Here is a 16,928-nt window from a genome sequence, read left to right on the forward strand (position 1 = left end):
AAAGACTAAGATTATTGGGCCCATTGAGAAAAGCTTGTCATTTTTTATGTGTTCATGCCTTGATTCTGGTGTTTTGTGATTGGGTGGTTTTCAGATTTACCCTTACGCAGGTGGATGACCTCTTATTTAATTTTGATTATTCTTGATTAATTTGTATACTAATCCAGTTACTGGCTGATGCACGTTTGCACTTTGAGCCTTTTACATGGGTGGGGTCCTTGCCATGCCAGGCCTGGATCAATAACCTATCTTAATAACTGAATAATAAATCTTATTCTTTTTAGATTTTAACCATGTAAGAGATAATGCAACAATGATTAAACTGTGATGCACACAAGAATTTGTCTTTAATGGAGTTACTACTGATCAAAGGTTTTATAACTTTGAGTGAGGAGACACTTCTTTTGGCAAATATTTGTAATGGATTATCATTGGGCTTCACCTCCATTGCATGTACAATATTTTTACTCAACCTGGATCAACTGAGTTCTATACAACACCTTATCAATTGGCCAAGAAAAAAACCAACTGTCATACTGTATTCCATGTTAATGATATTCTATATTGGTAGACAAATATTTGTTTTGGCTGCTTTGAACTCTCTTAAGATCCGAAACTCCGATTTTGGAACAAATGTAGCACTTCAGATCATGATGATTTACTTTAGTCTTATGTTTTACTGCATGAAAGTTGCACTATATTTGAGAGCTGTAAGAGATGTAGTTTATGCATTACAGAGACATGGGAAAGGAAAGATCCACTGGAGATATTATTCTGTTGTGATTGTACCAACAATATTAGTTGTGCTATTTATATCAGAGTGTTACTCAAAAGACAAACAATGGACCCAACAAATGTTTGATCGCACCTACGTCAAGGTCATTCTTTTGGTGCTGATGGGATTCACAGCTTTGATTGGATTCGGTTCAACGATCACCATTTTGACACAGCAAATTTTGAATTTTAGAAGCCTCGACCTGAGCTTCAGCGATGGGTTTACCAGACTATCACAAGCTAACCGTTTAAGAAACATTTTTATGACATCAGTTATCTTTACTGTGTTTTTGTCGAATAATATAAACTTTGCCCTTGTCGAATTTAATGCTGTTCAACCAAAACTTGTGCTTGTTGATAGCGTTTTCCATTTATTGTTGGTAAGCTATTCTTCAATGGAAGATATCCTTATTTCATACACAAACTGCTTGAATTACAACTTACTTCTTTCAGTTGCATTCCTAGTACCAAAATAAGTGTCCTGAGTCTGTAAAATTATTTATACCTGGGAACAAGTTTTTCATCCTTGCTAAAATTAGGCTCTTTGAATAATTAAAAAAATAATGAACCTGAGCCTAGTATTGAATTAAATTCTTGTCCAATCATGATATCTAAGTGCAATAAAGGGAATATAGACTTAGCTAGCAAGTTTTACTTATCCAGATTTTCACTCAACCAAACTTATCTTGTATTTACAGGGGCTTCACTTCCTTGTTTTGGAATGGTGGTTTCATGATAAGGTATGATACAATGTTAAAAGTTTGCAAATTTTCTTCTCGCTTTTCTGTATAATAGTACATTGTTTCTTCCTTGGAATCCATTACAATTTGAGAGTCACTCAGGGCTAATTTATTGAGAAAAATGAAAATACTTACAGTGTGTCCAAAAATGTGGAACCATTTTTATATATAAAGTAAAATTCTCAAAACTATATCTAAACTGGGCTTAAATTGAAATAAGGTTAAAATTCTCTGTTCAATCAATAGATATTCAATTCCCAAGATGATTGAATAGGTTTTTGGACCTACCCCAATGGGGTGGGGGTCCTATACCTGTGTTTGTTCGTCCGTTCGTTCGTCTGTTACCAACTTGTCTCAGGATTGAATCATAGGAATCTTTTGATTTTTGGCACAAAGGTGCAGAATGGTAGTGGCCAAAATATGACGAGCCCAATTTTCCAAAAAAAAAAATTTTGGGCAAATTTCAGCCAAAAATTGCTAAAAAGAGGGTTTTTAAGACTTCATGAGAAATTGGATCGTTAATTTTTTCTGACTTTTTGCATGAAAGTAGGGTACCATCATTGGTAAAAGATGGCTCAAGCAGATTTTCACAAAAAAAAATTTTCGGCTCACAAAACGAATCTTTATCCATAAGAATTGCTATTTATAAGCATAGATCAATGTTCTTGTAGTCATATTATTATTTTTATTACTTTTTTTAAGATGAAAATGTCACGGTTTAGGGCAATGGTTTGAGTTTTCTAGAAATACTTATTATTTTTTTTGGCTGAAAAACGAATCTTTATCTATAAGAATCACTATTTATAAGCATAGATCAATGTTCTTAGCCAAATTTAAAAAAAAATGTCACGGTAGAGCGTGATGGTTTGAGTTTTCTAGAAACCTTATTTATAAGCTGTAAATTTTTTGGATAGTGGATTGTTGGACCTACCCCGGTGGAGTGGAGGTCCTATAAATTAACCTGTGTTCGTTCGTCTGTTCGCAAATTTGGGCCAAAAAACGGCTGAAAAACGGTTTTTTTGGGCTTTATGAAAAATTGGATCATAAATTTTTTCTGATTTTTTGCATGAAAGTACCATCATAGGTAAAAGATGGTTCAAGCAGATTTTTGCAAAAAAATTTTGTTGGCTAAAAAAACGCATGTTTATCTATAAGAATCACTATTAATAAGCGTACATCGATGTTCTTAGTCAAATTATTCAATTTCTTTATAAGATAGATGATTTTTTTGCTCATGAGGGCTTACTTTTATAGAATATGTGTGTTTCGACATGAAATTTTGGTTGCTTGGCGTGTTTGTATAGAAAAACTGGCTAAATTTGATATATTTTTAGAAGCACATTATCAATTACTTAGGTATTAGCTTTTCTCGAGATTGGCCCTTTCATTCTTTATGATTTTTTGCACAAAGATGCATAACTTTAAACCCTCGAATGTGACGGAGCTCGATTTTTGGGAAAAAACATTTTAAGAATTTTTCAGCTCAAAAAACGCTTCTTTATCTATAAGAATCACTATTAATAAGCATACATCAATGTTCTTAACATTACTGAATTTTTTGATGAGATATATTTTTTTGCTCGCGAAGTCTTGAGTATGAAAGAATATTTCAATAGATCGTCACTATTTGTGTTCTGAATGATTGTTTAATGGTCACGCTCACGTAGATATCAATTATATATGTGTTAAATGCATAACCAGGTAGGTCCATAAAAGTATCACTTGTTTAAGATGAAAAAGTCACGGTGGGGGCAATGGTTTGAGTTTTCTAGAAACACTTATTATTTTTTTGGCTGAAAAACGAATCTTTATCTATAAGAATCACTATTTATAAGCATAGATCAATGTTCTTAGCCAAATTATTATTTTTATTATATTTTTTATAAAAGAAGAAAATGTCACGGTAGAGCGCGATGATTTAAGTTTTCTAGAAACCCTATCTTGTGCATTTTTCGGATAGTGGATTGTTTTATAAAGAAAAGCGTTTAATAGCTTTTTTTTTCTTTTTCAAAAGTCTTTTTCAATAGTGTTGATAATTTCTATCAATAGATATGCTTTCGTTATATATTTTTTTGTTTTGTCCAGTTATGTCTTATGCGTTTCATTGCTTCAATGTTCATTGATTAGTTTTGATAATCAGGTAGGTCCATAAAAGTATCACTTGTTAAGACTGAAATATTAAGTATACAAGTCATAAAATTTTGCATAAATCATGAGGATTTCACTTTATATAAAAATGTGTCCGCTTTTTCTGCTGATTACTGTAGTTTGGACCACAGCATTAGTTATCTATGATATATAAAAAAATACTAAATTCTTCCCTTAGGAATTGAGGACGCCTTTCAAATGGCAACGTCAGCGGGAAGTTCGAAAATTAGCACAAAAATCACGTCATGTTGCCTTCGCAAGCCACAAATCATCTGAAAGTCTTGCTGTTATCCAGTGAAAGATTGGAATTTTGTGACTGGTTTTGTAAGAAAGTCCTACTTTCTTTTTTAATTTAGCAAATTTTTATTTATTTAAGGGGTACAAGGGGTACACTTGTCAATAATAAATTAATATTAAAAGACTGTTACTTTAAATAGAGCTATTATTGCTAAATGCAAAGGGAAAAATTTGAATTCAAAAGCAGCTGCGCTGGAAGGTCAGGACGAAAACCTTAGAGCAATGTAACGGAGAAGTGTTGATATTTAAGAAGCCTAGCATTTCAAAAGCTTCACATGTTTTAAAAGCTCATTTGGTGGAAACTTCAGAGAAAAGAAGGATCAAACTATCTATCATATTCGTCTGTTGGTGTCATATCATTGTGTGTATAGTTGGTTCCTTTCGGTTCACCAGACTCTTTCCGTCTGTTATGCTAATTTATGCTAATTGAGTGAAGTGAAACGAGGGGAGAAAGTTCCAAATTCGCAACAAAAGAATTAAATAAAGAACGATAAATTTCCCAATCTTTATCCTATCAGAACAATTTCAAATTAGCCCATCTTCTCGGAAAATCGTGTATTTTGCCCAGAATAAAGAAAGTAGGCATCTAATGTTTGAGTAGGATCTGACCAATCGGGCATTCCTTTTGCTTCTGTGAAAAGTGTGTGAATCTGTGACTGAATATCATCGTTAATGTTTACAGTTGGAATTGATGGTATCGTCTGAACAAATAGGTTGTCATCTCCCATGTCTTTTTCCAGTCAGTGTATGTGGTGAAGTCCGGTGAGTTTCCAAGGGAGATCTTAGTGCTGCCACATAATTTCTTTATTCGACTTACTGTCCATCAGTATCTTAAGCTTGCAAAAGAATTCCTTTATATCAAAATTTTGAGGAACATTTCGCACGATAACGAATCTTGACATGGCTGTAAATCCATAAATAGAGCTGTTTGGAGCATGGTATTGAACAACATGTTTAACAGCAGTCTCACCAATCATTACATTTGCAGCAAAACTCAAATTGTATAGGTTTGTACAGCTTTTAACCTGCATGAACCAGGGAATCTCATTGGATCAATTTAAGGTATTGTCAAGTTCTGGAAATCTTCTTCCTCAGATATTGCATCACAGCACCGTCGGACGTTTCCTGAAAAATGAAATGGATTCATTTACATCTTACTAACGCTGCCATAAGTCTTTACCTTCTCTCTAATACAAGAACAAACGGACGACAAGAGGCTTTGATGATACAAATTTGGTGTTTTGTGATTTTAGTTTCGTTAGATGTGATTTTGTTTTCATGTGATGTATTGATTGTTGCAATTTCTGAATATTTTAGACCGATTTCGTTTAGACTTGTTTTTGTTATTCTGGTTGCGATTTTTTCTATTTTTTGTTTTTCTATGCGCTTTTTTCTGATTTCATGATGTCTCTTTCATGATTTCGAGATATTTGGGGTATTTTTAATATGGACTGTGGTCTCCTTCACAGTTTATGCATTTTCGTTCTTCTTCTGTGCATTGATTGTTACAATCTGTTTTTGTGCATTTTCTGTTTTGGTTTTACAATTAATTGTTGTGATTAAATTTATGAAATGATTTGCACTGAGATATGTAATTTGAGATGGGGTCGAAATTTCTTATAAAAATGTTTTTTTTGTTATATGTCATAAAAACGTTTATCAGATTATTTTCTTTAAAACTTTCTGCAATTTGTTTACAACAGTAGAATAATTTTTTTTCAAGTTCTGCTGTGTCGTGAATTTTGTCTATTTTGTTGATAAAAGGCTTTTTTTTATTTATTGTGTTTGCAGTGGGAGTGATGTATGCTTTGTTTTCTGAAAATAGTTTTTGTAGGTCTGAGTCGTAAACTTTTACAAGATATCCGTTGGGTTGTAGTTGTTTTGATCCTAAGACCTTTATGTCATTGCCGATTCTTTTTTGAATTTCTGCGGTATCATCTTGTTCGTTTTCATAGTGTTAATATTTTGCATAAACGAATGTGGTTTTTTCAGTTTCAGTTGTTTCGTCGCGAATGCGTTTTATTGTGGTTTCTAGATCAGGGCTGAAAAGAAGTCTTCTTTTGAGTTTTTTGAAGAATTTTCTGAATTTTTTTCTTTTGGGATTTTGTCGGCTATACCAGCCATTTTTTAACTTAATGAGAAAAAAGAGAGTTTTTTTAATGTTTGAAATTAAGATTTTTGCGGGACCACAAGTGGATTTGTGAACCACAAGTGGATTTTTTTGTAGAAATGAAAATATCAGAAGGCCTGGGTGACCTGTGCCAAGAAGGTTTCCACAAATAGAGACGAGTCTGGAATCTCTATACAGCAATTCAGATTGGGTTGACACGTAATCTCAAGGATTACGTAATTAATCGAAACGAGACTCGATTAGTCAGTGTTGATTCCAAACATTAAACAAGAACAGAAAAAAATGTCCAGATCTTAATCAAATCATACAATACCAGAAAAAAACCAGAAGAAACAGAGTCCAAACACAATAAAGTCGGATGTATGTGGAAACACCTATTTCGACCAATCAGAATCGAGATTACTCAAATAAAAAAAACAAAGTTGCAAAAAAGTTTGAAGATTGGCGGTTTTTCGCGAATATCTCAGGAACTACCTCCCAACTAGACTAGTAAACTTAGTCGTTGAAAACAGACCCATATACAAAAAATCTAGCTCCAAATAAAAAGAATCGAAGGGGTGAAGTTGCGTCTCTTTTCTGAATTTCAACGACTAGAAGCTACTTCCCTCAAAAAACGTTGTTTAATTTTACAACTTTTTTTAGGTTTTTGAAAATCCATCCAACTTTTTTGACTAAATGATATTTCATAGTAACATTGAACATGGGAACATATAAATAAATGAGCATTTCTAAAAACGCAATAAACAGAAAGAAAAATAAATGCAATCCCGCACGGGTCAGACATACAGAAATCTGTATGTCTCTCCTTACGATTTTAGGTGAAGAAAAAAAGGCGTTGGAAGTAGCTTCTCTCACGCGTGTTGAATATTTAATTAGTGTTTACATTATTTGATTGACAGTTTTATTATAAGGTTATAAATAATAACCGACTAGTTTACTAGTCTACCTCCCAACTCAACTTGAAAGATTTGACTTCGAAGCTAAAAACATAAATTGCCAAAGTAGAGTTTTTTAAACACATTATCTTATCTTTGATATTGACTGATAGGAAAACCCATTGAGTTTCAAGCCGAAGGCTAGAGGTCAATCTCCTTGGTAGGATTTGAAGCCAACAAATCCTACCAAAGTTGCGCGGCCTTGAGCGACCCGCCTGGTTTTTACACAAATGACAGATTGAAACTAAAATTTACCGCTTAATTTCGAAAAATATATCACTCGAAAACAAAGGAATTGCTAGATTCAATCCGTCATCAAAAATACGGCGCATATTTTAAGGCTTCACTTTTCCTTGCCTAAGAAAGGTTAGAGATTGACCTCTAGCCTTCGGCTTGAAACTCAATGGGAAAACCCCTAAAATATCTTCTTACGCCTAGATAGACATTTTTGGTGTTTTTCCATGCCATGCTTGGACAGTCGATCGCTATGGTCCCTAAGTGTTTCGTAGATTAAAAGTCTGGTTAAAAAACCGTTGTTTTAGATGTCAATCCAGAAATCTTTCTCCAAAGTTATGTAGGACTTATGACAGTGTGTGGTTGAATTGTTCAACATTGTAGATATCAAACTTTTCTTCAGCTCATTGAGATGTGAATTCTTAGTGGAGAAGTCAACAAGGAATTCTTGGACACGATCATGTTTGAGCATTTTATGTTTCTTTTGAGGTTGCTTTACCAAGAATATCATTCTTTCGTTATTGTTTTCTAGTTCTTATTTCAATTTTGATATTGAATCTTTAATTCTATCGGTGTCTCTATCGGTTCACTCATGTATCATGTCTTTATATCATATTAATAAGGAGATAATACTTTTCTTTCATTTTCCCTATCAATCTATCAGCGTGTCTACTCGTCATAGTACCGGGTGACCCACGAAAAAGTATAAGAGTTTGAAGAGTAACTTTGTCCGAAAAGAATTGAATTTTAACTAAATTCTCTTTTCGTGGTAAAGAGGAAAGGCAAACTTAAATTTTGATGTATCATTCTTTAATTTTGGAAAAGTAGTTTTCGAGATATGGAGGTATAAAGTCAAAAGTCACTATAAAAAACAGTCAAAAAACGTCAACAAAGGCAGTATCAAATTTGTATCAGAACAAACATCTTTCCTTCGATCATTTGATATTTCTTTTACCGGAAGGATTCAGAAAAGAATAACAAAGGTTGACAATTCTTTTTGCTACTTTTTGTACTTTTTGATTTTTAATTTATTCTCAAAATTTGATATTACTTATTTTTTTCTTAACGAAACTTTTAAGACAAAGAAATAGCAAATGACCAAAGGAAATATGTTTGTTCTGATACAAGTACAAAAAGGTGATTCTTTGATTTCTTTTGTGGATGGGATAAAAAAGCAAACGGTTTGTTTTCCACGTGTTTCATCACTTCAAACAAAGCTCTCCTTTTCAGCTTTCCCAACGTTTCGTTAAAACATTAATGACGTGTTAAATTTTTGGTACATAACTGCAGTTTGTCATAGCATTAAACAAGATGACTTAGAGTCGAAAATTTCGCAAATTGCACGATTATTCAAAGATGATAGATGGATCATAGAATGAAATAATAGTATTAAACGACTGAAGATGGTTATTTTTGGTAATTTTTGGCCATTTTTGGCTGTCTTAAGCCTACTTTTATCCAAGAAAGATACGAAAATCTTAACACAGATTGCATGAATGACGGCTGTGAAAATGTCAAAAAAATCAAGATATGTCAAGAAAGTTTTAAATTTTTATTCATGTTTTTTCGGTGTTCCTTCATTTTATTGGTCACACGTTCTCTAACAGTTTTATTTTTGTATCCCCCATCTTGTGGGTATAATTTGATCATTTTTTCAGCAACTTTATCCCAGGTTTCTCCTCTGGCAAGTGTGCCTTTCTTCTGATGAAACGTGCCAAATGATATTAGTACTAGTAATCTCATGGTTATAAGGGAAATTCGGGATAAATTTCCCGAGGTCAATTTTGAAATTTTTTGAAATTTCCCGAGTGCAACGAGGGAAATTTAAAACATTTCGAAATTTGACAGAGGGTAATTTATCCAGAATTTCACGAAACAAGCATGGGATTCCTGGTTAATCTCATGGTTTGGATTGAAATTCTAACAATTCTGAAAGACGTCAATTTAACACTGGAAATCACTGGAAATTTAAAAAGGTCTCAAAAAAGTCTTAGAAACGCGAATCGAGTTTTGATTGGATAGTATTCCATTTACTTAAGCCTTTGAAGTTAGTAAGAAAGTCGAAAAAGGTATGAATTTCCAAACGATGAAAATTTCACTTTTGCGGGAAATTACAAAATCTAGGAGGGAAATTACAAAAGCTAGGAGGGAAATTACAAGTTCGCGGGAAATTACAATTTAACGTAAGCAAAAACGTCAATCGAATTTCAATCAACCATGAGATTACCTCTTTAAAAAATGAAACGTCTCTTTTAAAATCAAAACTTATCTTTTTCTTTGGCTGTTCAGTAATTTGAAAGGTGGTAGGATGGGTTGCAGGTCCACGATTGGAACTGTAAAACAGTCCGCCAGATTTTTGTTGTCTTTGGAAGGTAAAAACAGTACGAAGCAATGTTTTCATTTGAGAATAAGGGATTGCAAATCTGTTATTGATGGTTGTTTCTCATTTTTGATTATATCTTTCAACTCAAAGTAGATTTTTTGTTATTTGGATTTTAAACATTCTTTTTCAAAATGGCGACCTCTCCAAACGCTCCTAGTCTACTTCACTGGACTCAGCGTCATAAAAAAATTATCAAAAAGCAAAGTCCAGCCAAAAGTAGACTCTAGTCTAGGAAATACACTAAAAATGCCATAAAAACTACTTTAACTCAACCCATAACCATAAAACTGTCCTTCCTCAAGTTACTCTTTCTCTCTATAGCCTTTCTTAACCCCCCTTAACCATTTACGGCGGCTCTTAACTTTTTCTGTTGATTTCCGATTTGAATGCTTGATGCGCTGTTTATCAGATTGTTCACTTGAAACTTTCGTGAAATGTCCAATTTCTATTCAACATTTTTCAAAAACTGGGAATAGTTGTACAATTGATCCATCATTATATGCAATAATAGCAGATGCAACTGCTGTCTTAAATGTACTGGTACCTAAGTCTTGGACACCGCGTCCATTTCACATTGTTCAAGGATTCATTTACGTGCTGTGTCTGCCCATGCATACACTTTTTTGACAGTTCATCGTTTGAAGTCTGAATGAGAAAAGACTGGAGCAATTATCTCTGCAACTGCCTTGTCAATGGTTATGTTTTCTTTGTATGTGTTTTCCCAAGTGATTTTGTCCTTTTGGAATTTACACCAAGAGTTTTCGGTGCGTGGGAAAAATCGATGACGTACTTCGAGAGTTTGGTGTACGGTAGAATGATATGAGACTGCCGCAATGTCCTTTTTCATACTGTAAAGGGTTTTAGTATTTTGCCTTATGGCCATGTCATACTCATAATGATTTTGCAAAGTATTCATGACTTTGTCAGTCAAACGTCCTTTAGGCTACCTGCCTGCATCCCCTCTGATTACTTTTGATATATATCAAAAACTATTTTAGGGGATACGTGCAGCCTAAACGTCCTTTTGCACGCCCAATTCCTTTTCCATCCGGTAATGGTTTCCCCGCATATTAGATCTTGATTGTACGTAAACGTGACCCGACACGCTTTTGCACGTGGCCGATGCATTCTACCTTTTTCCCAAATCCAATCCTGGGTATGGATTTGATTTTCGAATCTCTTCAAAGGACTTTTCATCACCATCTCCGATGTAGGATTTGTATCGAAGCTTGTGAAGACGTTGCGAGCGATGAAACATCCCGACAACCCCCATTACATTAAGCCAGAGCTCCCGACATGGTTTATCGAGCATACATGTTTCTTTCCATTCCTCATACCCAGTAATGTCTTTTTCTTTTCCCAGTATTCACATTGTTTACAGCTTTTGTGTCTATGAATTTCCCTCCTGATATTAAAGTCATTACGTCATTTAACGAAGAATATCCTCTTTTGCCACGCGCCATCTCCGCTCACAGTAATATTGGCAAATAAATTCACCATCACGATCTTCAGCACTTTCATGGACAGCTTTACCTACGTTTGACATTCGGCAACGGCGATTCCTATGGATGTTTTTCGAAATGGTTTCTTCTTCAGACGAAGCTGGCATACTAAGATCACGTGAAGCCATTGTGTTTTGTTTAAATACTGTACTTATACTGAAACGAAATGGAAAAACATAAATAACAAGCATGGTCCACAAATTTCTGATGCATCAATGTCAATTCTAAATGCTTGGTTGTTGTCATTTTGGCTTATCGATTGAACTATAATTACTTTCAGTTCGATTTCGTTAGTTATTATATCCCATACTTCATCTTCTGAAAGGATTGGATTGAAACCCCCAACGAACAGGGAATATGGTTTTGGTTTGCCTTATATACAGTCGTGACCGGTCTCATCCCTTTAAACAGGAAATGTTTCTTCTCGATAAACTCGAATTCTTTTGTCTTTTTCTTGATATCGCCTCCAATCTGGTCAGAGGGAAGAACGTTGAATTTATACAAACAAAGGATCAATAAAAACGCACTCAAGAACGAAGATTTAATGTTGAAAATAATGCAATGTCAAAGGTTTTACATTCGGCATTCGGCAACGGCGATTCCTATGGATGTTTTTCGAAATGGTTTCTTCTTCAGACGAAGCTGGCATACTAAGATCACGTGAAGCCATTGTGTTTTGTTTAAATACTGTACTTATACTGAAACGAAATGGAAAAACATAAATAACAAGCATGGTTTACAAATTTCTGATGGATCAATGTCAATTCTAAATGCTTGGTTGTTGTCATTTTGGCTTATCGATTGAACTATAATTACTTTCAGTTCGATTTCGTTAGTTATTATATCCCATACTTCATCTTCTGAAAGGATTGGATTGAAACCCCCAACGAACAGGGAATATGGTTTTGGTTTGCCTGATACATGGTTGTGGCCGAGTTATTCGGTTTCCGAAGATGATGGGACTGTTTTCTTGGTCGATTTGAGTTGTTGTCTGGGAGGGTTGAGCTGGATGGTATGGACTTCTATCACGGTCGGTAGTAAGATGTTGGTCAATTTTCTTTATCATTTCCTTAACATACTTTTTAAGTTCTCTGTTTTCATCGTTAACTTTCATTACAGTTTTTGTTAGTTTAGTAATTTGTTTGAGTAAGTCTCTGCTGTTGGAATGTTGTGATTTGTCTGCTAGCTTGATCCAATAAGACATTTTACATTCATTGATCGAAGGAACGCTTTGGATTTTGAGCCATATGATCTTTTTGTGCGCCTTTTCCTTAAATTTAGGGTGTTCTGCTTGCCAAAGAGGTGGATACGGTCTAACCGCATCAATGATACTTTCTTTATCGATTTTTCGTTCTGTTGAAGAGGCTGCGGTACTTGCGTCTCCCATTTCACCGACTTCTTCTGCTGTTATCAAATACTGTCGGTTTCGCTCCAACATTTCGTCGTCTGTGTCACCTTCCCCGGTCTTCCTCTGCGTCACAGATGATGTTGCAACTTTTCCGTCCAGTTGAGATTCCAAACTCGGAGTTTCGTCCTGGTGGCAGATAATTTAGAGGAGAAATACATTAAATTGCTGTATAGTTTTAGAACTTCCAAAGGGAGTTGCAACAATGGCATCACTAGCCTCAATTTTCTGATTCACAAACTTAAGAATTACAGGGCTCAGTTCCTCTGGTTGTGTTGATGACGGCTGCTCTTACAACCGAGGGACTTTATAAGGACCGAAAGAATGCCGAGGATCAGTATAATATGGTTGTAGCGGTTGTAGGTTTTGCTGCGGTGTACTCTCAGGTGCCTAATAAACGTGCCCCCACGCTTATTAATTTTTCGAAAATTTTCCAACCCCCACGGACCTTATTAGGACCCCCACGTTTATTGAAATTCAGAAATTTCTTATCAAGTATTTTTCATTGGACACCTAATTTCAAAGTCGCGCGTCTTATTTTTGAAATGGAGAGCAAGTATTTTCTGCAGGCTTTCAATGACTTGACATAGACGCTGACAAATTAACAAGTTAAGCTATTTTAAGACTTTTAACGAATATAATTATACTTATAAGTGAACAAAAAAGTAAAATCAACACAGTTTGTTACGATACTTCGTTCTATTTTCAGAACTTCATCAGGTATGTAGGCTGCATGCATCCCCAAATTAGTTTTGATATAGGGGACGCGAATCGGGCTCTGATATCGCTTCCGAGAAAATTACCGAATAGCTATAATTTTTGCGACTTATATTTTTCAATAAACTCTGTGTATTGTTTGAGTTATTTGATGACGTAAATAGAAATCAAATAAAGATTCAAATAAAAAGAACATATGGCTAGAAATCTCTCTTTCTCCTCTCTTTCTTTTTGTTTAGCGAAATTGAGGATTGTGCAAGGGCCCGAAGGGCCCGCAGTGCAATCCCGATTTTATGAATTGAAATCGAAGCCAACGATCTGATATGGGTACGCCCTACTCGCAGTTATGAATGAAGGTCATAATTTCAACTTAGGATACAAACAAAAAATAACACAATATATATTTAACTTGACAAGAACACAATATATTTGCCAGGACCTCCGTTAAATGGCTCAAAAAACTAGTGACAAATAAAATACAAGGTTAACCAAAACTATTAAAACCGCCACGACCACGTCCACCACCCACGGCCACCTGAAAGAAAATAATAATCGAGAATATTACATCTTTTAAGATTTAGGGAGGAGAGGGTGGGCATATCAGATCGTTGGCTTCGATTTCAATTCATAAAATCGGGATTGCACTGCGGGCCCTTCGGGCCCTTGCACAATCCTCATTTTCATATCATTGAAATCTCCGCCCAATCTGATATGGGTACGCCCTTCTCTTATTATGACTGAAGGTCATAATTTCAACTCCCTTTGTTTGAAGCTCTTATATATTGCTCCCTGGAACTTACTTCCCTGAAGCGAAAAGGATTTGTTATAGAACTTCTGGAACGTACTTTCGTTCGACCAATAAGCTGTCTTCGTTACATCCTCTACTGATGCCCCCTTCAATATCGCTTTTGATGTAGATGCAGACCTGGTAGAATGACCCTTAAAAACACTCGAATCGATACCTGCATCTCCTATGACTGTCTTGAGCCACCTAGATATTGTACTAGCTGCCACTGCTTTGTGCGGTTTTACTGTGGCAATGAGTAGTTTTGTCTCTGACCCCCTGATAGCTTTAGTCATCTCTAAGTACTCCTCAATTGTTTTACACACACATAAACTCAGAACCACATCAAAAGCATAGAAGGTCACCTCTTGATGAGGATCCCCTGGTTTCTGAACCTTAGTAGGTTGTGGCAGGGTGAACCTATGGAACTTGTTCGTCTTAACCGCAAACTGTAAATCAAGCTGATGCATTTCGGATGCCCTGGATGCTGACGTCAAGGCCAACAGCATTGATAACTTATGAGTGAGAATACTCAAATCACCCTTTATGGGCAACTTCTCCAAATAATTTAACACCTTATCCACATCCCAAATGAAAGCGTACTTTGGCATTGGCGGTCTCTCGTTGTACATCCCTTTGAGCAACGAAGATACCCGAGGATGATCACCAACTTTACATCCCTCAACTGTACCATAGAACGCAGATATAGCTGATCTGTAGTCTGCTATAGTATTGTACTGAATGCCTGTTCTAAATTGTTCGGTCAAAAACTGAAGGATTGCCGCTAAAGAACTTCTAAAGGGATCAATCTTCCTCTCACTACACCAGCCACAAAACTTTCTCCAGGCCGATTCATAATGAGACCTTGTTCCCTTTCTTCTGGCTTGCAGGATACGACTTGCAGCTTCTTCAGAAATTCGCTCTGATAACAAATTTTTCCTGATACTGTCCATGCCACCAGTTGTAGCGAGTTGTTTAGCACTAGAGGATGACATTCCCCTTTCTGGTTTTTCAACAACCCCTGAAACTTTGGGAGTAGAATTGGATTTGCCACTGACATCTGCAGAAGACAAGGGTACCAAGGCTGAGATTGCCAGGCTGGAGTTATTATCAACAGATCTGCTTGCTCCAACATTACCTTCCTTAATACCCTTCCTATCAGGGAGAAAGGAGGAAAAGCATAACCCTTTATGCTGGACCAGTTCTGTTGAAAGGCGTCTGTTCCCTGACTCTTGAAATCTGTCCTCCAATAGAAGAATCTCTCCAACTGGGTTGTCACTCTTGACGCAAACAGATCGACCTCCGGTCGTCCCTTTTTCCAACATAACTTCTGGAAGACCCCTGGATTCAACTTCCAGTCGCTCCTGTCTATCCGCCTGGACTCTTTGTCGGCCAGTCCATTCAGTTTCCCCGGGAGGTACTCTACAGTAATCGTGATCTCCCTCTCTAACAGAAAGCTCCACAACTCCTTCGCTATCTGAGACATCTCCAAATTGGTTGTACCCCCCATCTTTAGTATGTATGACAGTGCAGCAATGTTGTCCATCTGAAGATGGACAGCTGTTGGTTGTAAGTTTTCTGCAAAAATCAATGTCGCCATGTATGCCCCTTTCAACTCTAGAATGTTGATATGCTTCTGAGTCTCCTCCTCTGACCAAAGTCCCCCAACTGCTTGGCCCTGGCACACTGCCCCCCAACCTGTTTTGGAGGCATCCGACTGAATGGTCATTTGGGGTGGTTCCTGCAATAAGCTTCTTCCGTTCACCTTTCCTAGATTTATGATCAACCAGTTCTCCTCCTTTGCCCCCTGACTCAAAGGAACTAACTGCTCGTAAGACATTCCCTTGGAAAGACCCTGGATCACTTGACGCTGAGTCTCTCTGTACCTCAAAGGAGCTTGAAGCACAGCCATTGAAGTTGATGAGAAAATTCCCACTATCTTTGCCAGTTTCCTGAGAGAGACCATTGACTCGAAGAGAAGGGACTGGCACTGTTCTGCTATTTTCTGAACCTTTCCTGATGTGAGGGATACTTTTAATTGGACTGAATCGATTTCGAAGCCGAGGAACTCTATCTTTTGACATGGGCCCAACACAGATTTCTTGAAATTCACTACAAACCCTAGGTTTCTGAGAAGATAAATCAAAGTATCTCTCAACATCTCTAGCTCTTCCCTGGACTGAGCCATTATTAAGATGTCGTCCAGATATATTATCACTCTCCCATTCAATCTCCGAATGATTGTAATTGGCACTTTCATCAGCTTGGTGAAAACATAAGGGGCTGGAGCCAGCCCAAAACATAGGCATAAAAATTGATAAAACCTCTCTTTCCATTCGAAACATACATAATTCTGCGATTCCTTGCGCAATGGGACTACAAAGTATGCGTCCTTGAGGTCTACTTTGCACATGAAATCCCCTCTCACCAAAATATCCTTCAACATATACAGACCTTCCATTTTGAAGTGGTTCAAGGCAATGTGAGAGTTGACTTGGGCTTGGTTAAAAATGGTACCTGGTAACCTAACACTGTATCCAGGATAAACCGATCGCTGGAAATCAATTCCCAGTTCTTCAGGAAGAACCTTAACCTCCCTGCAAGTGGAAAATTCCCCCCTAGATCTGGGCTCAGCAAGGACTCCACCACATTGAGTTTCAAGCCCGAAGGGCTAGAGGTCAATCTCTAACCTTTCTCAGGCAAGAAAAATTGAAGCCTTAAAATATGCGCCGTATTTTTGATGACGGATTGAATCTAGCAATTCCTTTGTCTTCGAGTGATATATTTTTCGAAATTAAGCGGTAAATTTTAGTTTCAATCTGTCATTTGTGTAAAAACCAGGCGGGTCGCTCAAGGCCGCGCAACTTTGGTAGGATTT

General features: G+C 36.4%; 1 long non-coding RNA gene across 1 annotated transcript; it reads left to right on the forward strand.

The window, feature by feature from the left end:
• Nucleotides 1–288: 288 nt before the first annotated feature.
• On the forward strand, nt 289–5,560 carry LOC136810451 (uncharacterized). Its single transcript, XR_010847107.1, has 3 exons — nt 289–1,154; nt 1,473–1,514; nt 3,841–5,560. It is a non-coding gene; the product is annotated as an uncharacterized lncRNA (long non-coding RNA).
• Nucleotides 5,561–16,928: the final 11,368 nt, after the last annotated feature.

Source organism: Clytia hemisphaerica, unplaced genomic scaffold, assembly GCF_902728285.1.
Source record: "Clytia hemisphaerica strain Z4C2 unplaced genomic scaffold, Clytia hemisphaerica genome assembly, whole genome shotgun sequence".
Taxonomy (NCBI): Eukaryota; Metazoa; Cnidaria; class Hydrozoa; order Leptothecata; family Clytiidae; genus Clytia; species Clytia hemisphaerica.